Below are 25,464 nucleotides of genomic sequence, written 5' to 3'. Positions count from 1 at the left end.
TCTGAGCTGTATTCTGGCTCTCTAAGAAACGTGCTAAGTTACCTTTTTCCCCAGCCCAACAGAGGAATAAAGCATGACAAAGGCTGTAACACACTGGTAAATCAATCTGTCAGGATTAAAATATTGCTGCATCAATCATTAATTAGCCAGTTTCAGCATGGCACGTTATCCTTTTGAATGGTAAATGTTGTTAGCAAGTTAACCAATACATTATTAGATTATTTATTTTCACTTATTCAGTTTAGGTCTCCCATTTGTTATTTCATAATCCCTTGGGTATGAGAGGAATTTAAACCTAACTGTGGCTTACTTAGTTTGTTTATAGAGCTAACACTTTTCACTTCTGTCTCCCCACGTTACCTGTTTAAGAAATTACTGTTCTGTGAAATTGAAATTAGAAAAACAACCAGGTTTAAAAAAAATATCAAAATTATTGCCTGCAGTATGTACAACCTAAATACAGAATGAAAACCATACTTTTTCATGTATGTTTTTGTGAAAGTAAACTATTTTTATTTCTAAAGCCAAATTTTGCTATCACCCACACAACCTGTAAGCTTCATAAAGCTAATATATATATAATAAATGTCAGGATATTTTTATTTGGAATTTTTCTCTCAAGTATGTATACGATGAGAAATATGTAAATAGGCTTAAAAATGTGTAGCTAGATTGTCATTTAAGATATGAAGATGCTGATAAATTTTGTGGACAGGTAATATGTAATTCCTACTTTTTATTAATTGGCTTATAATTTCAAAATGAGCTTGCATGACTGCAGCTGCATGTTTGATTTTATCACTTGCTGTTGGCTGGTTTCTGGAAAATATCCATTTAGAGTTAAGTACTTAGCTGAATATGTATGTTTTCTGGAACCTGTGAGCACCAGTATCAATAGACATCTAATTACATGGCAATTAGTGCATATATATGCATATATAATTGTGCACTGATAGCATGCACTAATTGTGCATTATATATATATATGTATACACTTATGCATTATATATGTATTTTTATATATATCTCCATAGTGTATACATATTGTATGTGTATACTTATACCTGTATATATGGTATATATAGATATGTGCATGAGAAGCTATATAGAGGTGTGTGTATATATATATACACACATATATATGTAGAAAAATACATAGCTGAGTGTTTATCTGCCATTATAATTATTTGCAGAAAACAGCATATGAGACTTTTAAATTGTAATATTTTCTTGATGAAAAGCAGTGTCATCCGTAACCTTTGTTGTTAACTTTTGTATGATTCTTTCTGAAAATGAGTTGTTCCCTCCCGGTGCAGATAAGCAAGTATAAGTATCAGAATGGGAGCTAATACTGTTGATTCCTAGCGGTTACAGAAGCAGCAAATACTTTACTGCTTTGTTATTTGCTATTTATTTCCATTCAAAGCAAGGGAAAGTGCTGAGCAGCATAAAATGGATCTTTATCCAGGTGCAGAAAGTCCCTTTCTATGTGTAAGCAGAAGAAATCTGCAACATGTACTGCTGTCCTCAATCCCTCTTCTAAAACTGGGAATTAAGATGCCTCACCCCTGGAAATGTTCAAGGTCAGGTTGGATGGGGCTCTGAGCAACCTGATGTATTTGAAGATGTCCCTGCTCATTGCAGGAGGTGTTGGACTAGATGACCTTTAAAAGTCCCTTCCAACCCATACTGTTCTATGATTCTATGATTAAGTGCTGTGCATCAGTCTGGACCACAGCACGGAGCATAGCTGAGAGTCTGGGGCTGGTGAGAGTTTCTGCAGAGACTCACACAGGCCAACCTGCTCTCGACGAGATCCTGGGTACTGTGGTACACTTTTGGTGGGACACAGGGGTGGGGATAAACATACTGTCAAGACATACTCCCCTACATGTACTGGGAATTTTCTCCTGAGCTTCTTGCAGATATAGGTTAGGATCTGTCACTGTAAACAACAGACGTGACAGGAACATTTTTACTTTTGGAAGACTTCTGTTAATTCACCCATTGGGTTTAAAAACCCAGAGTCTGTTAAAATGTTACCGCTTTTAAACCTATTTTTTGATGGCTTTTCAGATTTTCTTGCTTTTTTAAAAGATTTTCTTCCTAAGGCAAACAGTAGAGGCACCTTTATTTCAGGAATACTTTTTGTAAGGGTCTGACAAGGTTCAGTCTGTCACCAACACACTGAAAAGAAAGAGGGTTTTGAAGAAAAGTATTCTTACGTGTCCTTTTTTATCTTCAGTCAGGAAGGTTTTAGCTCACGTGGCAGTATTAATGTTTTCACTGATGTAGTCTAACAAGTTTGCTAGTCTGACCAATAAACTAAACAGGCTCAAACCTAGTGTCTGGCAGCAAGGCCAGCTGGCGTGAAATGGTCTGTATCCATACAATTAAACTCTGTTAGCCTCCAAAAGAGAGTGGTGGCTGGCAAAATAATTACTGGGAATGGTCTCTTGCATGTGCTCATTCCTCAACCTTGCACAGCAAGTTGTTTGGGAGAGTAATATTTGTTTCATTTAAAAGCCTGCCAGGGCTCTTCTATCAATAGATGATCAAGCTAGAGGACTCAGATCTGAGCTCTTGCTTTAGTTAATTTGCTAGTACAGACACAGCCACGGTACTGCAAAGACAGAACATAATATTACTTTTAAAGCTAACTTACAAAATAATGAGTTTTGCAAAACAATAATTTCAGTCAGTAAAAACCAGAGGTTGCTGATGGAATTGGGAGGAAGTAAACTGTTGTGTTGGTTTTAGCTGGAGAAGTTGTGTATGTATGTTTCAACACTTATATCTTTTAATAACAAACTTTAAATTCTTCCTCCGAGAGTGCTGAGTGTTGAATGTTTTACCTGAAATAATAGGCTGTTAATATGTAGCAGGTATTTTTAGCTAAGCACTATGAAAACTTGCAAATTCTACCCGTAATTATTTTTAAAGAATCCATATTTGGATCCCATTTTGTGGTGTCTTGATTATTTCATAAAGTTCCATTCATTTTTAAAAAATATCTATTTGAAAAATGTTATAAAATCAGCACTGTGTAACATATTCTTCCCGAAACAGAGCTGGGTGGCTTTCAACTTAAGTCAACTGTATAGTTGTTTCCAAAATATGAATTTATTCCCAAAGTTTGAATTTCAGAGAAGATGTTACCCTTCAAAGAAATGAGTTATCAGACTACACTTTTTGTGGCTTTTTTTTTTTTTTAATATCCAGAATATCATTCATCAAAAAACTGTTGAAGCCGTGACTGAGCTGTTAAAGGGAATGCATCTTCCTATCTTTTATGGAAAACATTTTGTGTCGAAGAGGTCAGTTTAAATTCCTCCAAGTGTTGCTAATGAAGCAAAACTGCTAACGATTGCACTATCTTTTTTTCTTTCAACTTCAAGAATCAGGACAGAATACAGATAAGTCAAAATGATGCCGCAGTGTGTCTGACACAATTCAGTCTGTGGTGGCAAGGATAGTTTATCTTTACTTTCATAGAGGTGACGAATTACCTTGACACTTCTGATGTGGAGAGGAGAGATTTCTTGGTTAGCATTTCTTTGAGGAAGATTCACACTTAGCCTGACAGAAGGTACCACCAGCCCTGAGTACCACTTCCATTCAAAATCTTTCCATCTTGCTGCAGTGTCCAAGTACTTTAGAGGAAGACTCAAATCCCTTTGTAAACAAAAAGAGGCATTTTCTTATTTTTTGCTTTCCAGTGATAGCTTAGTTTTGGTTTCCCCAGCTCATTTAGAGACAAAACGTTTCCTTCCGTAAAACCATGGCCTTGAATTCCAGTCATTTCTCCAGATAAGCTAAATATTAAAATCAAAGTTGTTCAGCAGTTGGTGCCCATTGGGTTGGATTTGTGTGAGATCCTCATCCCAGCTGAGTCCTAGTTAGTGACAAGCTTTCTGAGCCTGGAGGCACCTTTTCCTACATATTCCTTTGCACAATGGTGATCATGAATCTTGATCGCTAAGTCTAGGTATACATTATATATGAGAAGATGAAATAATCACTGTAAAGATCAGAGTTATTTTATTTTACAGGGGGTTTTGGATACCTTTAGGGGTATAAAAGTTTTAATGCTTTTTTTCCCAGAGTCCAGTCTTTGGTTTGTTAGATATGAATTTACTTTTGTTTCTTCAGATTGAAAACCAGCAGAGGACTTCTTGCTTTCAAATATGAAGACACAAATTTTTTTCTTTTCTTTTCTGAGAGAAAGAATTTGTAGCTTTATTCTCTTTACAATCCTTAAAAAATGTGATCGAAATTTTATAAGGCAACAAAATCAAAGGATGTATACAGCTTTCATGCATCAGATATATATCTACCTGTGAACTAAAACTAAAGATTAATTTCACCTCTTGCCTAGAAATGTTTACAGATATTACAAATCTTAATTAATACTTTTTCCTTTTGGAAAAAAGCATTTATAAATCTCCAATCCATTTCCTTTTGAAATCCTATACAAAGTACTTGGCAAGAGCCCATATGGTGACCTGGAATCTAAATTCCTGAAAGTTTTAAAGCCTATTTCTGTAACTGGATGCAAAAAGCTAAAGTAATGGAAACCGTAACTTGTACTGCCCATGAATTATTAGCATTGTAAATGATGCTATTTGATACTGTGTTGCACAGCAATCTACAGTGAATTATTGTGTGTTATTTTGTTTTCCCTGCCACCCTGTGACCATTTGCCTGGGGATTTCAGACCTCGTCTTACAGCTCTGCTGTAAATATTTGACCTCTCATTCTCTCATTTGTCTGTTTTCTCCCGCTGAGTCTTTTCCTCTTCTCATAAAAGTCAGCGTGGGAGACATCAGGACACTGAGCGATAGCCTGTCATGGCAGCTACCCAAGTTGTGCTGTGCAGCACTGCCCCTCTGCAGGTCGCATCCTGACAGAGGATGCTGGCAGTGTTGCAGCCTCTGGGGAGAGGGGGATTTCCTCAGTGTAACTAGAAAGGACAAGGGTCCTTTTGCAGCCAGCTCTTACCAGGGAGGAACTAGTAAACAAGGCAAATACCATAGCACCTTGCCTGGCTGGCATTAAAGGTTCACTATAAAATCTGCTCACGACACTAGCTTTCAAAATCTGTTCTCCCCAGATGAAAAAAGTACACCACTTCCAGCCTTTGAGGAATATTAAAAATCTTTCATTTCCCCCATGCATTCACCTCTGTTGCATTGCAGGATGTTTTGACCTTTAACAATAAGATTATGAAAACAATAGGCCAATAGCCTAGAGGACTTCTGCAATCCATATGCATATTCATTGTGCTTTGGTTAATGAAAACAGTTGGAAAAAGAATGAAGGTGAAGGTTCAGATAGCTTGTTACCAGCTTGAGACGTTAGATCAATTTCAGGGAAAATATAATATGCAGTAAATGACTCAAAGAAGGATACAGAACTATACAGCTATTTGCAAGGGCATTTTCATTATTACAGCATATAGGTTAGGTCACAGATCTGGTAGCTATAACAAATAAAAATTCATAGTACACATAGGGAAAAGAACACCACAAAACAAAGCAAAAAACCCGCCTTCCAGAAACAAACAAAAAATAAATCTTTCTTTAGATATCATTTGTTGTTTAATAGCATAATTTTAGCTGAACTGGTCTGTAAATGGTCAAGACCGATTTAGCCCTACAATGGTTCTCTCTGACCCTTGTGCTGTCTGCATAGGGGAAGACACACATGATAGCTGCTGGTGAGGGCTCCACACTTACAAGCCCTTAGAGAACAACCTGTGACAGATAGTGCCCTAATTTAGCTAAACTGTTCGTGTGGCCAAGGTTTTACAGTTCTGTTCCAGAGCTGGATTCTGGCATATTTTGCTTATATAATGTTCTCACTGCCTCCTTCCAGACTACTTTATATTCCCAAGACCAGAGAAATTCTCTTATTTTTCCCATTACAGTGACTCCCTGGCTTGCCTTAAAATTAATGGGCCCTATGCTTTTACAATGCTTTCTTTGCTTCCCTCAGTAAATGACTAGAGATCTATATTTCTTTATGTTTCTGTAAGCTGACTCTCTTCAGTAGACTTGTTTCCCACAGCCAACACACAGGCTTGGAGCACATGATAAAACTGGTTGTCCTGACTGGTCCGTTGGATGCCTAGTCTGTTATAAATTATTATAAATTCACCTGGGCTAGCCACCAGTGAAGGCTCCTGGAAGAAGCCATTTGCTTTTAGTTTTCGTCAGGGAGTTATTCTTTACTGCTGCCGCATGGAAGCTACTTCTGTCATGCCCTGGATGAGAAGGGGATTATCAGCAGCTAAGCCATTTATCTAAGTGAAGTGAACCTCACTTCCACTTACCTGAGTAGACCAGGTGAATATTGATGTTGGACGTACTGTATTTTATTGTAACTCCGTCAAAGTGAGCTCTTAGACACACTAATACATTTACCGTGATACTAGTGTTTTCATGATCTCCAAAGCCTTTCTAAGACTATTTTACACAGGCTTTTATGGGAAACCTAGCTGTTAAATTGGCTGCAAGCAGACATATGCTTTCTTCCCCAAGTATAATAGAAACACTGAAAGCTGGAAATAGAAAGTTATCCTGAATGTTCTATTACAGCATTCAGCAGAAACTTGCTTACAGCTCATGCCAAGATCTCCATACAAGTAATGCTTCAGAAAAATTGATTAAATGAGTAGTTATTACATTATGATCATGTAACAAAAATGTTGTTAAATATTTCTGCTAAACGCAAAGTTGCCTTGCATAATAAAGAGAAGTGCACGTACAGACCAATTCATTTTTATGAAGCTAGGGGAAATCATTAAGATTAGAACTATGGAAGATTAGAAATCCGTGGCAAATCCTGGATCTAAATGAAATGCATTTTAATATATAGCTCTTAGTGCTTTATGAATGTGGCAACAGAAATTTACATTGTGAAGAAGTTTATAAGCAAATTATATGTTTCTACATTTATCTTTATCCATACTGCAAGTTTCAGTTCATTATTGAATGGGAATCTACAATAAAGATCATGAGGCTTAATTAATCGACTTTACTGGTTATAAGCTATAAGCTGTCAAACAAGATAACAAGTAAAAGGAATTCTGTCAGTTAGTTGCATTTTTTTACAACATATTTGATAAGTTCTAGTAAATGCAAAAAAAAATAATAATGCTTTTCTCATACAAAATGCATTTTCCAGTGTTTTGAACTCACTTAGAAGTCATTAGCTTCAGGCAACAGACAAAAGTTGCTGACTAGGCTTGGAAAGCAGATAGTCATTATCTATCTGGGCTTCACTCTACTATTACATTACAGTCAGCATGAAAAATAAAAAAAACATGAGGAAAAGACATTTGACCACAAGACCTGAATATTCATTGTTTTAACGCCAGCTGAGGAAATTCTGGGGGTCAGTAATCTGGAGGCACTTTTGGAGTTGCATCTCATCTTATTTCCTCCATCAGTATAGGATTTTTCATGTAGTTGTTTCTAAATTCATGGCTGATTACATCTCAGTTAGCCAGAAGAGATGCTTAAGTGGACATGCAGATATATACACAAATACTTTTAAATTCTTTTACTCCAGGACTGAACAGCAACCAGAGATCAGGAAAGTTAGAAAAATAAGTATCTTCAGTTGCAGAAAACTAAAGATTTCACAGCCATGCTTCAAATTTCACACAAAAGAGAAGCAAATTCCATATTTTGGGAGGATAATGTTGCTGGAAGCAGCATTCAGTGATAAAATGTGATAATGCCTTTTGGGGCACAGCCACAGTTCAACCAGGGAGAAGAAAAACAGCCAACATCTTCACTAAGCAGCTGTGGCTAAAGTGGAAAACATTAATAATGGACTTAATTTATGAACATATGGGTTACTGCATGAAGTTAGTCACAAGTTACCAGTATTCTTACTCAAAATTCCAGCAGTTTGCATGCAGTTTTTAACCTTCCCCCCGAAAAAGTTTCTCCTGGACGATCTGAAGGGATCAAACTAAAACTACAAATTAAGAAACAACAGCCTCTGAAGGTTTATAAAAGTCTTCAGAAAAACTCTCTATATAGAGTGTCCTCTGTCCTAGCGTTAGGACAAAAGTGGAGTTTAGCCATCACGGTGGCTGCAGCAGGGCTGAACACGACACAGCCCGATCTGTGCCTGCACTCGCAGCTCAAACAGACCATTCTGGATGGACTGGAGGAGCGGGTCCATAACTCTGAGCCACAGCCCACAGTCTGAGTTGGACTAGCCTGCTAGCTTATGTTAAAGATCTTAAGGGTTTCTCTTATTTATATGGCGTACAATTATCCTACAGACTCAAAGATCACCTGGAGATCATTTGAGTTCATAACCCGGGTTCTTTCAGAACATGTTACAGCTGGGAAAAGTGACATCAATTTTTTCCCAGCAGGTTATTCCAAATCTGTTACATAAAGCTGATACTTCCGTGGCCAAGTGTGTGAAGTGACATGTTGCTTTAAACTAGCAGAGCTGCAAAAGTGAACTGGAACACAGGTAAGAACTACAATGAACTGATTTTTCACTTTGGCCTTTGCGGTGCTGACTGTAACAGGTGGAAAAAAAGCTAGCCATCCTCAAACAAGTTTCATGTGTAAAACACAGCTTGTTCAGCCTGCTGGTTGACAGTCCACCCACTAAAATTACTTAATGTCAGTAGAAACTAAAAAGCATAAAGCGATGCAGAGCACAGAGTTTGCTGCAGTGTGTCACGTACTGAGCAAAGTTGCCCTCCTAAGACTGGTGGCCACAGCTCCAGGCATCCAGTGGAGTGCCTCTCACAGTTATCTCTCAAGGTGAAATAGGCACAGATTTCCTGCAGAATGAGCAGCCTATTCAGACTCCAGACTTACTGCACCATGTGTGCTTCATTAATTATTATTATTCATGTTTTAATTGTTATTATTTTACAGTGCCCAAGAGGAATGTAGGGGTTTTGTCATCTGTTAAAGACACAATTAGAAGAACTAGGCTCAAAGGAGCAGCAGAGGCAGATGGTATATTGGCAGTTAAATTTGTAAAACTCTTCTTTCAAGTCTTGCCAGCAAGCAAAACAGCTTTTTTTGCCTTCCCCCCCCCCCCCCCCCCCCCTTTTCTTTTGCTTTCAGGCAAACAGTTTATTTCAAGATGAGTTGATGCTGTAGTTAGGAGGGTGGGTAGGGACACAATTGGGTCTCTCAAGAGTTTTGACATTCAGAAAAAAATGCAAGAAACTAAAATTATTTTGACTGAGTCACAAATCATTTATTCATATGTTCTTGCCACAGAGAAACCTCCACTAGTTTTAAAACCAAATAATATGTGCCATGTGTTCAGCTTTTCTCTTCTGTCTGTCACGTTTCTAGTTAACCTTGTTAACTGGGATAGTGGAAAAACACTGGGGTAATGTAACACAGACAGTGACCTGCCAGATGACCTATGCAGATCAGATGAATAATATCAATTTCAGGGTTGACTAGGGGTGTGGATAGGACCACTACTGCTAATAAAAGCTAGGATTTGTTTTACAATCACAGCCTTCGCAGCAAAGCAGTAGCCTTCTGAGGTACTGTGAGCTGATCTGAACTGCAGGTGAGAGTGCAAGTGCTCACACACCATAAAGAAAAAAAAAAGTTTACTGAAAGGGCAAATAGTAAGGCTGTCAGAGAGTTAGGATTACTTGTTTAAATGGCATTTTGGGTCAGGAAGCAGCTGGTCTTAAATAAGCAAATACTGCTTAGAAATGAGTATTGTGCTCTGTAAATATGGTGATAGACAGGAGCTAAAGGATTTAAAGACCCAGAAGATATTGTGGAGTTTTCCAGTTTTCTGCTGGTAAGATGTGTAACCTGTGAACACATATTATATGTTCACAAATATTATACGAATAAAAATTATCCCAAAAATGTATTTTTGATATAGGATAGCTTGAATTTAAGTTCCCAGCAGCAGGCCAGATTCTGCCAGTTCATGTGCTCAGTTTCACAACACCCATGTTTCCCACGTGGAGTATTTAAAGGCTTTGCTAAGCTGCATACTGAAGTGCTTTTATTCAAGGACACATTATTTAGAAATGCTTCTGTGGTCTCCTCCTCTCTCTAGCACCTATAAAGAGCAAATAATTTATCCTGCACACTTTTACTGAAGCGTTGCGTGAATGGGTGAAAGTGCAGCCTCCCTCGCTCTCCTGCTGCCTGCACACTGTGGAGCAGGGCCAGGCACACACATGAGAATCTTTTCTTACGAGCCTCCAGTGAGTTCACTAGACCTGGTGGTAACACATGTCTCAGATATTTTGAGAGGAGAAGGGAAAAAAAAGAATAAGAAAAAAAGGAAAGATTTATGAGTTCTGCCATAATTTCCCGCCAGTTTATAGAACAACTGAAAGCTTTCAAATATTCCATAATATGAAAAGCAATGGCTTGTTTCAGAAAAATAAATCAGTTGTGTCTTTCCCAACCAACTTATTGTTCCAGGCAATGGGAGGGATATGTGCTCTACCAGAGAGAAGAAATTGTTGCTAGTGAAGTGATTCATTTGTAAGTCCCCCCAAAAGAAACCCCAACATTATGAGTACATTACTCAGCTTGCTTTCTTCAAGAGTCAAAACCATAATTAGCTGTGCAGGGAAATAACTAATTTATGTGAATTTATGTAGAAATATGACTAGGAACCTGGGTCATTACAACCTGTAGTCCCTTTGATAAATTCATCATTGTTATCTGAAAACTGGTACATTCTGTCCATATTATTTCTGTGCAAAAGCGCCCTCTGCTTTGCCTCCCTGTTGTATCCATGTTAGTTTTGCTTAAATGGTTCGTTTTCTTCCCCATTGTCCTGCTGTTTATAACTCTGCCAAGTTGTTCTCAGTCCTCTTTGCTGAAGGACCTTTATTTTTTAATGTCTTAAGTATAATTAAAGGAATTATTTAGGCAGTGTGTTAATAGTGCATGACAAAGTAAAAAAAACCCACAAAACAACAACAAAAGCAACAACAAAAAACCAAACCAAAAAACCAAACCCAAAACAAAACAAAAAACCAAACCCAAGTTCTATCAGAATTAGTGGGCACAGTTTGATTCTGGCTTGTGTCAGGCACACAGCTCCAGGAGAGCTCCCTCCCTGACTGGATGCTCTCCAGACAGTTGTGTTAGCATTATGTTTTATGAAATCTCATATGCTGTAAAACTCTGAAGCCTGAGCATAGTGCTAGCACTGCTTCTAGCTCTGGACTCTGAAGCATGTCATACCCCAGTGCACCACTCACATCTGACGCCCTTCTGTGAAGTCAGGACCCTATAGCTCAGTACCTAGGCACAGAAATCAGAGTGGGCTACCCTGCTGTGGAAAGGAAAAGCATGCATTGCATCATCAAAAGTCACATCCATACACTGTAATTTCATAATATGTCAATTTAATAGCATGGTATCAGCTGGAGACCACAAATGGTGCAGAGAAAGATTTCCCAAATTACCACAGCTTGTAGGGAAACATTTGACAGCTTGATTATAATACATTATTATAGGCTAGAGCAAGCTTCGAGATTTAGAACCCCATCCTATATATTAAAAAAACAAAACAAACAAACTTAGATTTTTGGCAAACTTAATTTAAAGACTGAGATCTGTCACACAGAGATGAATTTTCCCAATGAATAGAACCAAAGCATGAATGTAATAACAACTGTCATTTATCCCAGTTCAGTACCAGCTACTTTCCCTCTGCTGCCATTAAAGAAGAGAACACTGAATAGCTAAATATATTTTCAGCCTTAGAAGGATCAATAAAGATCTACAAATCCTCCATGGGCCTGAAGCTTTTGTTCAGAGGTGCTGTAGACAAGAGCTTCCCTTATTGTACAGAAAAGGGAAAATTTTGAATTTAAATTGCATGAATTTTTCATGTTTTTATTTCATACAATACATATGTAATTTTCATAATAAAGCAAATAATAATTTCATATTCAAATACATTTTTTCATAATAAAAGCAAATGCAAAGGTCCAGGGGGGATAATCTGGTTACATCACTATACAAGATCAGTGAGGAAAGGTGTGCCTCCCCCCTGGGTTCTGATCACCATCCCATTGGAAGGAAACCTAAAGCAGGTGTTGCTGGGGAAGACTGTGGCAGCCACTGGAGCAGAGGGAGGCAGAGAAGACATCCATCCAGCCTTGGCCCCGAGGCATGGCTCCTCCACACAACAGACATTTACTTCCTGTGCACTTGGGTAGAGTTTGTGGAGATCTTCATCCTTAGCAGTGTTTACCAGGCAGACTTCCAATGGCTGCATCTATACTGAGAAACAAACCAGCAGCAGGAAAAGATCCCTAGCTCAGAAGCCAAGAGGTACAGACAAGCTTGCGTGCACTTTGCTGACAGCTAGATGCTTCTGTGCTTGCAATAGACTCTGAGTTTCCTTCTGGGATTTCCTTCTGGTCAGACTATTTGTTGGGGGGGTGGGTGTGGGGGGGTTTGTTTTGGTTTGTTTGTTTGGTTGGTTGGTTGGTTGGTTGGTTTGGTTTTTTTTAGCTCAAAGTTTCTGATGTGATGTAAGAATACGTAACAGAGATGTTCCTATCGCATGAAATTGTGGGGTGATATTGCATGAGGACCTGTGTGATGTAAGTGCATCTAGGGGCAAACTCTGCTGGTTTATACAGAGTTAAACTCTGCATCTGTCTCTTGTTTCTTCCATACTGGCTTTTGGGATCAATCTCCAGAATGAACTATTGTCAAACCATAAACTGGAATTGTCTTTGGGAGGGCTAAAACAGAGAAGCCCAAAGCAGCAAGGGAGCTAAGAACTGGCAGGGTGGATGATCACAGCTCCTGTGTCCAGGCTCGCTGCCACGCACAATAGCCATGTCCATTGTACTCGTTAGCGTGTGTGACAAACACACAGAAACATAAAATCAGGCAAGGATTTTGAGTTTCATGGTTGATACTAAAATACATGACTTCAGACTAAAATCAGAACTTCTTTAGAGATGACCTTCTTGTTAAAGCTTTGCCTATGTACAAAAAGTGATTGTTTTTTAGGGCTCAGTGGCTGAGGCTCCTCTCATCTAATTTTAGATGTACGTATTTAACCTATCCTTCTAGATTTTACATATATTCAATGAGGAAAAATAGTCACTTCAGGAGCACCATTCATTTCTAAGTGAGACCTATTGGAGGCATACTGCATTTTGCCACAAAGGATGGAGTCAAATATTTGTTTATAATGGATCTTTTACAGTCTTCTCTTTCCTGAATTCTATGAAACAAAAGGTTTTTATGGTATAACATCATTAAAATATTATAGTTTAAATTAGTGTTAATGTAAAACTAAAAAATGTTTTCAGTCTTTTTTGTGATTTTAAGTATTTCCCCAGACGTATTTCTGATAATATTGCTGATCTATACAGAATATTTAAATGCAAAGCACACAGTAATCTTTTGCAAGAAGTGCTACACACACAAAGATAAAAAAAACCCTCCCAAACTTCTGAAAAAAAACCCAACCTGAATTAAAAATTGATGCTTTTTTTCAATAAAATATAAGTCAGTCATTACAAAGGCAGAGGCTTATATCATCTTTACAGCTGGTTCAAAGGATCATGACCTTTTTTAGCACTTTCATGTAAGAAACTTAAGCTTTTAAGCCTCAGGTGCCTCAAAGGTACTCATCATGGAAAAGGACTCTGGAGGAGGAAAGGGAGACCTTACTGGTGCCCCCTCTGGAGGGGACTGTCTGGTTTGACACCTGAGGGTCCATATGTGAGAGAGGGGTTGGGAATATCTTGATTAGCCCTTGAAACATACGAGACACCACAGAATCCAGATGAGAGGTACAAACCTACATGACACCGGAATGCCATAATTCCGATGAGGTTTATCAAGGCCAGGGATTTACAGGAAGGAGGTAATAAAAGAAGAACCAAATTCAAAAAAAATCAGAAGACCTGATTAATAGTAAACAAACACTTAACTACTACGAGTTCTGCAGCCAAGTGCTCCAGTAAATGCTTGACTTCTATAAGACTAGGGAGATGAGTTCACGGATGTGAGGTGCATTACCAGTGTTGCTTTAGTACCAATGTTAAGTTACCACAGTCTTTATTCTCCCTCATTTGCAACAGAAATGGGAATATAACAATTACTGGTCACCTAGCTGTGCTGCTTATGCACCCTTTTTCAGTCAAAATGTGTTGAGTTATTCAGGACTTACTTTTTAAACTGCCTAAATTAAACTAGCTCATTTTCCCCAGCCCTGGGGATCCCTAACATTCTTTACTCAAAATAAGGTTAGACATTTTAAATAGCTTCTTCAAACATTCCAACTCATTTCACTTGAACTATGCAAAGGAGTATTATCAGCAAAATGGCAAGAAAGTGTGTCCAACAGCTGAGGAACAGCTGGCAAGTGGTGACCCTCTCAATGGAAGCAGCTGTTTGCAGAACACACCTGTTGGTGCCCCTGTTTCACTTACCCTTAAATCCTAGGAAAGTGATATGGAGATGTGTACACTGAAATGTTCAGTACCTCAGAACTAGGCAACAAACTAATCATCTCTTTTGGGCACCTTAAGAGGTGAAACTTGTAGGAGGCAATGGTAATAGAAACAGATGGTGTGAATTAATTAATTGAGGTGTGAATTAATAAACTAGGTGTATGCCTGTCTTTCAGGTGCTATGCACTAATCATTCAATTTAGATGAAGTAGCTAACTTATAGAGTACTGAATCAGGGAAGAAAAATCTCACCCTTCAGATGTATTAATTCTGTTTTTTGTATCTGTAGATGGAAATACCCATAGATACGTAATTATGGAATATATTTTCTCTGAACTTTGACTTCCAAGAAGTTCCAAAGATATCAGAAAGAAAGGCTTTGTTTATGTCATCTCTCAGACACTCCAGCAAGAATTAAGGAGGTATTGGAGTTAAAGGTAATCTTTCACTGTTCTTGGACCTGGGTGGATAATGAACTCATAATTTCTTGGAGTCTTTGAAAGTGGAATCTTTGTTCCAGAGTCTTTTAAATTATCAGATCACATTTTTTTGTTCTTTCATCTCTGTACCCTGCAATGACATTTAGAAATATAAATGAAGAATTGTAGAGTAAGTCATTCCTGTATCAATGTCTGTATTTCAACATGTGTACATACATTCCCTGTGGTTGGATCATATATTATAATTTTTAGAATAAAATAACAAAAAAGGTTTATATATTAAGTGTTGGAAAAAAAAATTGTTAATGATTGTATATTCACCATTGTGCCTCGTAGCAAAATAACCAAAATAATTGTTTCAAGCAACAACAAAAAAAGACGTGAGTCAATAAGTGAGTTTGTAGTCATTTATGAATTTTCAAAGTACTTATGAAACAAAGATGTAACTTACCTGAATTTTAGAAGTAAAATTAAAATGAAGGATTTTTAGAAAATATTTTTGTAATGTTGCAACAAAAAGATTAATTCAAACTTGGGATTAAAGTAAGTATAACTTTGAGCATGAGAAGGGAAATTGTCTTGCCTTTCTATGCAACATTATGTCCAGGTCTAATGCTCAGTCTTGAAGAACATTAACATGCAATGAAAATTGAAAGGATACTCACAGTATTATTTGAGTTCAGATTAGCTTGTTTTTTCCATTCATGAAAAGGAGGCTGAAAGGTGACTTATCTGCTGGTGGAGGATAAAGACGTGACAAAATACAGTTGCTGGAATTCTAAGTTACAAAAAATTAAACTTGAAATAACATGATATCTCCTAGCAGCATGGGAGTGGCAATGCAACTAAATACCAAACATCAAGGGAGAAGGTGCCCTTACCATTAGGGACTTTAGGATCAGATTTGTTATAATTTGAAGATAATTTACTTGAAAAGAAATTTGATGTCCTGTGTGATTGTGTTTGTATGAGTTTATCCATCTAGGGCAGAAAGAGAAGGGAAGAGAGGGAGGGTTGTTGGGATAGTCCCATTGCTTTTAAAATCGTGAGTTTCATCCCCTACCTTTGTGAGCATTCATGAAGACCCCGGTCATAGCACTGAACATGGCAAACAACATTTTGCTTCCAGTTAGCAATTACAACTAAACATTCTTTAAATCTTAACAATGATTCCTTTCTCCATCTTTGGATGCAGAGAAGCCTACATAAATCTGCTAAGAAAAGTCAGGGGTGTTTCTCTCTGGAAAATGAAATATTGGCTGTTGTCAAAGATGAGACAATTAACAGCATAGCCCCATGCATTGAGTAGCTACGGAGAATTTTAATTTTCAAATGGTTGTCAAGTGTGAAATGATTACTAATCACCAGATTTACAGTTGTGAAGGCTAAGAAGTTTTTGATTGTCTTTGTTTACATCATGGATCTCGGTGAGGTCATCTGGGTACACTTCACCTGTACCTCATGTCTGTTGCTTCCCTCTTGACTTTGGGTGAGCACTGGTCTCTGGGCCAGTGATGAGAAGCTGAGTCCATCAAGTAATAAAATTACATTTGTGAGCTTATTTGGGACATATTTCAAGTCTACTGGGTGAAACTAAATGATTTGTCGTGTTCGCTAGGTCTGGCTACAATAATTCTTAAACTCTAGGCAAGCATAAGAAAGTAAACAGTAACAGCTGGCTATACTTGTTGTTTAAGAAGAAAATTTCATAAGTCCAAATCTTCTCTTGTCATGAGTAAGTAACACTTCCTTACCACCTACTGTACCTTGTTATTTCTGCATTAGGCTTGTGCACAGCTGCTGGGAAGGAGCGATGGTAATGCCATTTCTGCTGCACCTCTTTTACAAGATTCTGTTTCTGGGAATAACCTAATTTTTAAGGGAAAATATATATTATGGAAATTCTAATACTGATAACTTTTGAATAAAGGGGGGTTGCCTCTTAATATCTGGGAGTTACAAGAGAGACAATACAGGACTAAATGAGTCATTAATTGGGTATGGGAGGGCAATACATATGGTCCTTTCCCACACACAAGACTCACATCATGCCTTGATTCTCTAAAGAAAGTGATAGTAACTCAGATTCTTCAGCTCTGATTTCAGAAGTGGTTAATCTGGCGAGATTTGTCAGGAAATTAATGGACTGGCTGCATGGATTCTTCTAGGTCTGTAACATTCACCTTTCCTTTTCCTCAGAGGTTTTTTGTTTTTCTTTTTTTCTTTTCTGCTCTTAATAATCCCTGTCTGTGTTGATGCCCTGTCTGTCACACAGGAGTAGACAGGTCTGTTTTCAGAAAGGTGTCATATCATATGATGAAAGATGTTGGAAAGGACAGCAATGGTCTGTATGAAACAGGCAAGCCACCCTCTTGAAAATCAATACTTACCTTTCTGCTTTCCTAGCACCAGAAACCAGTATTAGAGGGAGGAAAGGAGCTGCAAATTGACAGTACAATCTGCTGTGTGTGATTACATGCAAGGGGAAAAGATCTCTGGAGATGATGAAACAAGCATCTACTGAATCCAGTATCCAAGTTTATTATTGAAAGCATTCCTTCTGCACTCTGTGAGGTTAAGATTTCACCATAACACCGAATGCCGTGCTGGCTGACCTGGTGCTGTTCTAGGAAGTATTATATTCTTACCGCATTTCTCTCCTGAGACGGGTAATAAGTTCACATCCTGAAGGAGCACCTAAATCTTTGTGCTTCTAACCTTTCAGAGCTACCCATGGCATGGGTGAGAATGTGAGGGGTTTAGCATAATGAGATACTCCATGCAGGCTCCCATCTCCATGTCATCTGTTTAATCCATCACAGTGAGACAAATGCATTAGCCAGTTAGCACAACACAGCCTCTGCAAGGCGGGAATAACGAGAGACTTAACCACACCATGACCATTCCTGTGTGGCCTCAGATGGCTACTTAAGCACGAAGGGGGAGGTTTCCATACATTTTAGAGAAATTAATGCTGCAGCACTTTCAAATTTATATGCTGGGTGACCTCTCAGATCAATAAATTTATGTATAAATGAGACAAGGTTTACCAGTGAGCCAGTCCCTCTTGTCTGTTAAATCTATGTGAATGTCAGTTACAAAATATGTTGGCCACAACGTATGACCACAAGTGCATTAGCAGAACAGAAAAGATGGAGGTGGGAAAGGCTGATTCTATTTTCCCCCCCTTTTTGTGAGGCATTTAGCGGAAACTTGTGTCTGGTGAAAACAATGCACTTAAAGGACTTTAAAAAGGTTACAGCTCAAAGTTCTGGTTGAATACCAGACCACTGAGAAGTGAAATAAGCTTCCACACTCACTGATGAAGAAACACAAGTGGCTGCTGTGAATTACTTCAGTAATTGGCCCATTTTTAAACACAGAAGCATCCTTTGATACGGAAAATAGTTGATAATAAATTATTTCTTAGTGCAGCTGAATTTTAACAAAGAATTGGCAACACAATAGTGAATTTATGTATTTATTTCATTGCTATTTACGTGAAGAGGTACTCATTAGTCTTAACCATACTGAAGTAAAAATGAGTTATGTCATCATTTTAAAGGTCTGAAGTTACACTCTGTGCTGTTAATTAGCAAAGTATTTTACCAGTAGTACTTAACTAACATTATTAGTTACCAAAGGTAGCTAACCAAAGAATTGTTTGGGTTCAAAGGGACCTGAAAAATCATCTAGTTCCACCCCCCTGCCATGGGCAGGGACACCTCCCACTAGACCAGGTTTCTCAAAGCCCCATCCAGCCTGGCCTTGAATGCTTCCAAGGATGGGGCATTCACAGCTTCTCTGGGCAGCCTGTTCCAGTGTCTCACCACCCTCCCAGTAAAGAAGGTCTTCCTAATCTCTCATCTAAATCTACTCTCTCTCAGTTTTAAACTGTTAACCCTTGCTCTATCACTACATACACTTGTAAAAAGTCCCTTTCCAGCTTTCTTGTGGGCCCCCTTTAGGCACTGGAAGGCTGCTATAAAGTCCCCCTGGAGCCCCAAATCTCTTAGCCTGTCCTCATGGGACAGGTGCCCCAGCCCTCTGATCATCTTTGTGGCTCACCTCTGAACTCACTTCAACAGGTCCGTGTCCTTTTTATGTTGGGGCTCCCAGTGCTGAACACAGCACTCCAGGTGGTGTTTTATGAGAGTGGAGCAGAGTAGGAGAATCACTTCCCTTGACCTGCTGGCCACACTTCTTTAGGTGCAGCCCAGGATTAGGTTGGCTTTGTGGACTGCAAATGAACGTTGTAAGGCCATGCTAAGTTCCTCAAAGTCCTTCTCCTTAGGGATGCTTCCAATCCATTCTCCATCCAGCCAGTATTGATCCTGGGGGTTTCCTCAACTTAGGAGCAGGACCTTGCACTTGGCCTTGTTGAGCCTCATGAGGTTTGCTCAGCCCCAACTCTCAAGAAAAAAAAAAAAAATTACCAATCTTGATTTGGCTTGAAACTTTCAGTTCACTACATGATGCCTCCAATCTTTGTTATTAATTATCCATGAACATTCATATACACACATGTTTTTCATTCCACAGTACCTGAAAACTGTAGAAGTTACATAAAAGTTCATTTCAGCAATACAACTCATATGTTCTCATGTTCTTTATCTATGATACATATTACTACTACAGCTCCCTCTGAGATTAATTTGTCCTTAGCTAGAATTACCTTGACTCGTTCTGCTGTCTCTGGAAGTCCCCAAATTAAGGTGGAAGGATGAACATTATGTTGTATTTTTACACTCAAACCTCATACCTACATATGAAGCAACCATAAAGATTTACAGCTTTGTGTGTATGTGACAGACTGCACCTATAATTTGACCTTTGTCCCTAGTCTGCTCTATGCCTTCCCCTCCTCCCCCCCTTTTGCATATCTGTCTTCTGCTGTTCCTGACTCACTGGGAAGATGCTGGACCTGACTTGCCACTCCGAATTTGTCTGAAGGTCACTGAACTGCTGGCATGAGTTTTTTTTCTGGTTATTTTCTAGGCATATGGCCTATAACTATGTTTAATAATACACAAAGCTTAAAAATTTGGTAGTGTCATTGTTTCATGTTTGTTTCAGAACTGGTTCTGTGTGTTCTAAAAAGGAATGCTGCCACCAGTAATTTGTCCCAGAATGGTTCTGGCTGCCAGTACTTGAATAGACAAAAAATTTTTGAGTGTAGATGGATTTCAATCTGTCCCATATTGAAAGCTGAGAATTAATAGCAGGATTCCACTCAAAAATTGTGTCTTCACATGGACAGAATATAGATAAGTATCAATGTCTTTCACACAGATACATTTCATGCAGACTGATATTATTTCTCTATCATCCTAATTAAGGATTGCAAAGTAAATGAAACAAGACAAACACAGTCATTTTAATGTAATTGGACTCAGAACTTGTCATAAAAAAACAGTAAGGCATGCAAAAGTCTTCTGAAATAGTCATACCTAATTAATTGAACTGTGTATAGACAGGAAAGGGTCAGTCATAAAAATTAGGTAGGTGATGTGAATTATGTTCTTATAATAAGAGATCAGAAGGCAACATTTACTTATCCTGGTAATTGATGATCATTGCTCTCCCTCACTTCCTGACTTACTTGGAAATACCTTGTAATGAGAGTCTTACCAGATCTTAGCACTCAACGACAGAAAAACTAGTCTGGAAGAGCTATTACATTGTATGATCCAAAAGATTTCTCATACCAGGAATCAGAAAGACAATCTACTGGGCATAAAAAAGAAAAAACAAACCACACACACAAAACCAAATAAAAAAAAAAAAACCACAAAAAAACTAACTCCAAAAGAAATAACCCAGTACAGTCATTTAAAGACATCTTCAGTACATAGAGATAAACACACACACATATATATAAACGTACACATTATAAACAGTGAAACCACTTAAATTGTCAAGTTAAATGAGAAAAATGAGAGTTAATTGGATTCTCTTCAACAGTTCAGAGCTCCCACAGTTGGCTTCATGAATCTCAGACAGGGGAGGGAACAAAGAAACACTGAGCAATTCTTATTAACTATTTAAACAGGAGCTAGTGCGAGCGTGCTGTGCATTGCACAGAATTAAATTGTTCACCCATCTTTCTCCCCCTTTACTCCCTTGTTTCCTTACCTTCTGAATGAAGTGGAGCTGTGACCTGTGTGTGGAAGAGCTCTATTCTCAAGTGCCAAGAACAGCGAAGCCTTATTCCACATCCGCTCCTGTAGTAGAAATAGTAGGTCATAACAATAGCCCTTGTCTCTATACACCACAGATCAACTGATTTACACCTGCTGCATCTTTCCTTTCACTGTGAGCAATGCCTGAGTTAAAAGGCATGAGGTTCAGGGCCTGGAGACAGGGAGGAGGAACTTCTCACTATAGTAAGGAGGTTCTAATGACTCTGACTGGCTTCACCAGGGATGTCCTCCACTCCCTTGCCTATGGCCCAGGAGCTCTACTTCAGCTCAGGCTGGGTCCCCGTTCCTTGCTTGGGTTGTGCTGCTGCTGCTGCCTCCAGACTGTGTCTGTCTTCTGCTGTTCCTGACTCACTGGGAAGATGCTGGACCTGACTTGCCACTCCGAATTTGTCTGAAGGTCACTGAACTGCTGGCATGAGGTGTTATTGTCAGCAGCCCTACTCTGCTGCTCATGTTCAGGTGCCATAGAGCTGAGCTTTTTTTGGTGAGGGCTCTGCTCTGCTGCTGGTTGGGTTGCTGTGGCTTCTGGGTCATCCACCTCATGGAGCAACCCTGCTCCTGGAGGCTCTCAGGGATCCAGAGCACATGGGATGTAGCTCCTCCACAGCTGACAGGACTCTTGTTAGTGAGCCAATTCATTCATCACTGAACATCAGCAAAAGATCCTTTGCATACCAGTCTACTGAATGCAGAAAAAATGGATGATAATAATAGTGGTGTAGCTGTGAAACACTGCATCAAGTTATTGATAGTTCATTCATGGTAAAAGAACAAAAACTAGATTGTCCCTAAAACACTTTCTTATAAAAACATCTTTCTTCTAAAAATCATCATTCTTTTAAAAGCAACCAAACAGAGGTAGGAAGAGGTCTTTCCTAATTCATGTCAGATAATAGAGTTGGATCTGCTTAGGGGAAAAACACACGGGCCACCCAGCTATGGGGTCTAAAGGGGGAGCAGTACCATTCCCTCTCACAAGAGACACCCGTCTTCAATGGAAGACTAGCTAATGCGGTTGCAGCTGCCTTAATTAAAATTGTCCTCTGTGACCAAAGGAGAGAGAATGTCATGTCCTGAAGGATATTCAGCCCCACCCCCACCCCCCCCTCTGGCTCACCATCTAACACTGCCTGTGACTGGATATGGGGCCTGACTTCTTCCAGGTAACTTCTGAATGCTTCACTCAGTGCTGAAAGTCAGAGTGATCATGGCCAGATGTATTCAATAAACTTCATAGACTGTGTCTGCTTTTAAACCAAGAAAGACTGATACTCTAATGAAGTCTCATCGCTTCTGTAGCAACATGTCTCTCTTCCTCACCTCTTCTTTTTAGACTGTAACTTAAAAAAAGTCTGACCACCATATACTCACTTATGTATGAATGCCTTTGTAATTCTCTACCGATGGAATGCTGAATTAAGCCCTGCTTTAGTAAATAATTGCCTTTTACTTAACTTCATTGCCGTTGATATGTGCCCTTTTTTTCCTGTTATTTTCAGAACAATTAGTATATCTTTCACAATCTATTCTTTTAAGAATATTTGCTGTTTAATAGATGGCTTGGAAATAGAAATATGTCTATTATAAATGCACAATATTTGCTACCACGACAAATTAATGACTAATGTTAAAAATTCCTAAGGATACCTAAAACTATTTGTCCATGGAGTTAAATATAAACCTAAAGGGCAGCATGACACCCTAACTATTTGAGAATTATCACCTAGAGAAAGACCAGAAAGACAAAGGCTTTCCTTCGTTACTAAAGGACCACGGAAATTCTACCTACTACTTGATTTTTCCACAGAATTTCTCTGGGACGCTTCTGAGTCAAAAACACTACATAAGATTGAAACATAGATACTATAAAAGACCCTAAATCCATTTTTGTTCTTGGTTATAATGTTAATTTAAACTCTTCAAATATTTCCATCTCAGTTTCTATGTTGTTTTCTACCTTAATATGACCTTGGCTTTCCATTAAAGTTTATAAAAATATATTCAATTCCAGATATATGTTTATTATTTCATGTAGTCTTTTAAGAAGAACCTGTATAGGAACAAGACTATCACAGATTTTATCTGTGTCTTCCCTTTGCCTTATATAAAAACATGATTTCAAATAATATAATTTAAGTGTGTTTAGAAGAAATAAATGGAAAACAGCAGTCTATTCTCAGTCATTTGAAACTGAATGAAGTTTTTTTCAGCCACTAGGCATCACACATGGTATTAGCAATATACTTGGTTCCTCAAGCCAGGAGCAGAATATTAGAAGGCAGTATTCTCGAGAGTCCCATAGTCAGGAAAATGGTTCCTTCATGTAACTGGAACAAAGGGAACTTGGTTATTCCCAACTAACTTGCAGATTCCATTGTTAACAATCTTAATTTTTAGTCTCTGTCAAAAAAAAAAAAAAAAAAAAAAAATCCTGATTTTAACGTATTTCTAAAAGATCAGGGTGTTTTGGTTTTTTTTTTATTATTTTGCTTGTTTCACGCAAGGCTGAAATCACATGAAAAACATCAATCAGCGAGGGAGATGGCAGAACTCCAAACAAGTTCTTGCTAGAAGAAGAATTTATTGTGGCCCACTCCCCTGACTGCAGCTCTGATTCCTTTCCACTCTAAACTTTGAAAAACTGTCACTTAAGAATTAGTTAAATTTGATTTAGAACACTGCTTCTTTTGATAAAAAGTAATTCAAAATTGCTGCATTTCTTGAACAGACAACTTTCTCCCAAACTTCTTCAGAAACCTTAGTCTTTAAAATCTCTATAAAATGAACTATTTTAAACTGATTTATGCATAAAACAAAATTCTGTACTTCTATGCTATGTGATTATATAGTTTGTACAGTCTGTATACAATAAATCATTAAATCTGCCAAATACTGTGTGCACTGTTCTTACCAATTAATGCACAATATGGCTTTGAAAATGCATGTCTAGGAAAGAATGTAATATGAAAACTGTCAAAGGCAGTTACACGACTTGTGTAGAAGTCGAGAATTGCTGGCTTTGTTGGGATTTTTTCCCCAGGGACTGAATAACAAAACCACTTGGCTTCTCCATCGAATCTGAGATGACACACAGCAAACTGTATCTCAGTCTTCTCCCCAAGGTTTTGGGAATTTGATACTCTTACCATAGGTTTCTAAGCAGTGTTAGATACGGCAGGTCTCTAATCTGGCCTCTACCTGCAGAAGAGCAAGGCTGTCTCGTAGTCCTATCATATCTGTTGGTCCTATATGAATGGGCAACACCCTGAAGATCTGAAATATCACTGAAAGTTTATGTGCTTGGACAACTTAACTGCTTCTGGAGTGGGGTGAGGGGAGCAGGACAGCCCATTGCTTTCTCTGAAGTCTGTGTCAGTGCCCTGGTTAATTAAAAAGCTGATTCATTTTTACTGAAGCATTTTTAAAACTATTTACAGTTACATTTTAAAATTTATTTTATTTGAATAAGTATATCATTCTATTATAGATTATGGCATCATTTCCTAGCAGCTTCATTTGGAGACTATGACCAGGGCTAGCTCATACTCATGTAAGTTACACTATGCTAAAGGAGGAGCATAGATTGAGCTGTGATGGTATGGAAGTTCAAAACTATTTATCTATTGTGGGTGCAGATGATGTCTCTTTGCTCCAGACTATCTTAATGAGGTCTACCTTTACCCAGCTCCAATATTCAGTGACCTTGGATTTGTGGGAACGGAAGGGGGTCTGACAAGACTTATTTTCTGATCTATAGCGGGTGTTGCTTGGTGAGTCACAGCTGTGCTGCTTTCTGCAGAGCAGCCCCTGCCCCAAGCTGTGGGCCAGGTTGCTCTGGGCAGCTCCATGAGGGGCTTTCAAGGGGGCAGGTGTGTCATTTCCAGTGGGACTGACACTAGACTCCTCTGCTACTGCTCCTGACATCTATCAAGTGTGCCTTAAACTGGAGTCTTCCCTGATGTTTGTAAATGTGTGACTGCTCCTTCTTTTAAGAGGAAAATGCACCTTTGGTGAGGGCTTACCATTTCTGAGGATGAGTTTGATGGAAGTAATTTGCTCCCTCCTTCCCTTTGTAGTCAATCTCACCCGGAATTATTGCTGCTCCCTAAACCTGCACTCAATGGGCTTCTTACCTAGATGACAAATGATTTAGTGACGGGAACTGAGTTAAGGTCTTAAAGGGAGAAACAGAGATGGAAGAATTAGGCAGACCAGCTACCAATTGAATTTACTGAGTAACAGATCTAGCAGTATACATTTTAATATCACGTGGCCTTTGCTTTTCTGCTGTGAAATCCATTAAATGGCTTTATTTGATGGTAAAATAGCTCAGATTTGCATT

At 38.6% G+C, this 25,464-nt stretch overlaps 1 long non-coding RNA gene across 2 annotated transcripts in view; it reads left to right on the top strand.

Moving 5' to 3' along the window:
* Positions 1-25,464, top strand: part of LOC121083511 — a 44,936-nt gene that overhangs the window by 7,960 nt on the left and 11,512 nt on the right. For both annotated transcript variants that reach the window (XR_005826399.1, XR_005826398.1), the window contains exons 2-3: positions 8,399-8,502; positions 14,769-14,916. This is a non-coding gene — a long non-coding RNA (uncharacterized LOC121083511). The remainder of the gene's footprint in view (positions 1-8,398; positions 8,503-14,768; positions 14,917-25,464) is intronic.

The sequence above is a fragment of the Falco naumanni genome, chromosome 2 (assembly GCF_017639655.2).
Source record: "Falco naumanni isolate bFalNau1 chromosome 2, bFalNau1.pat, whole genome shotgun sequence".
In the NCBI taxonomy this organism is placed as follows: domain Eukaryota; kingdom Metazoa; phylum Chordata; class Aves; order Falconiformes; family Falconidae; genus Falco; species Falco naumanni.
Note: the sequence above shows the minus strand (reverse complement) of the source record. Positions and strands in the feature narration are given on the sequence as shown.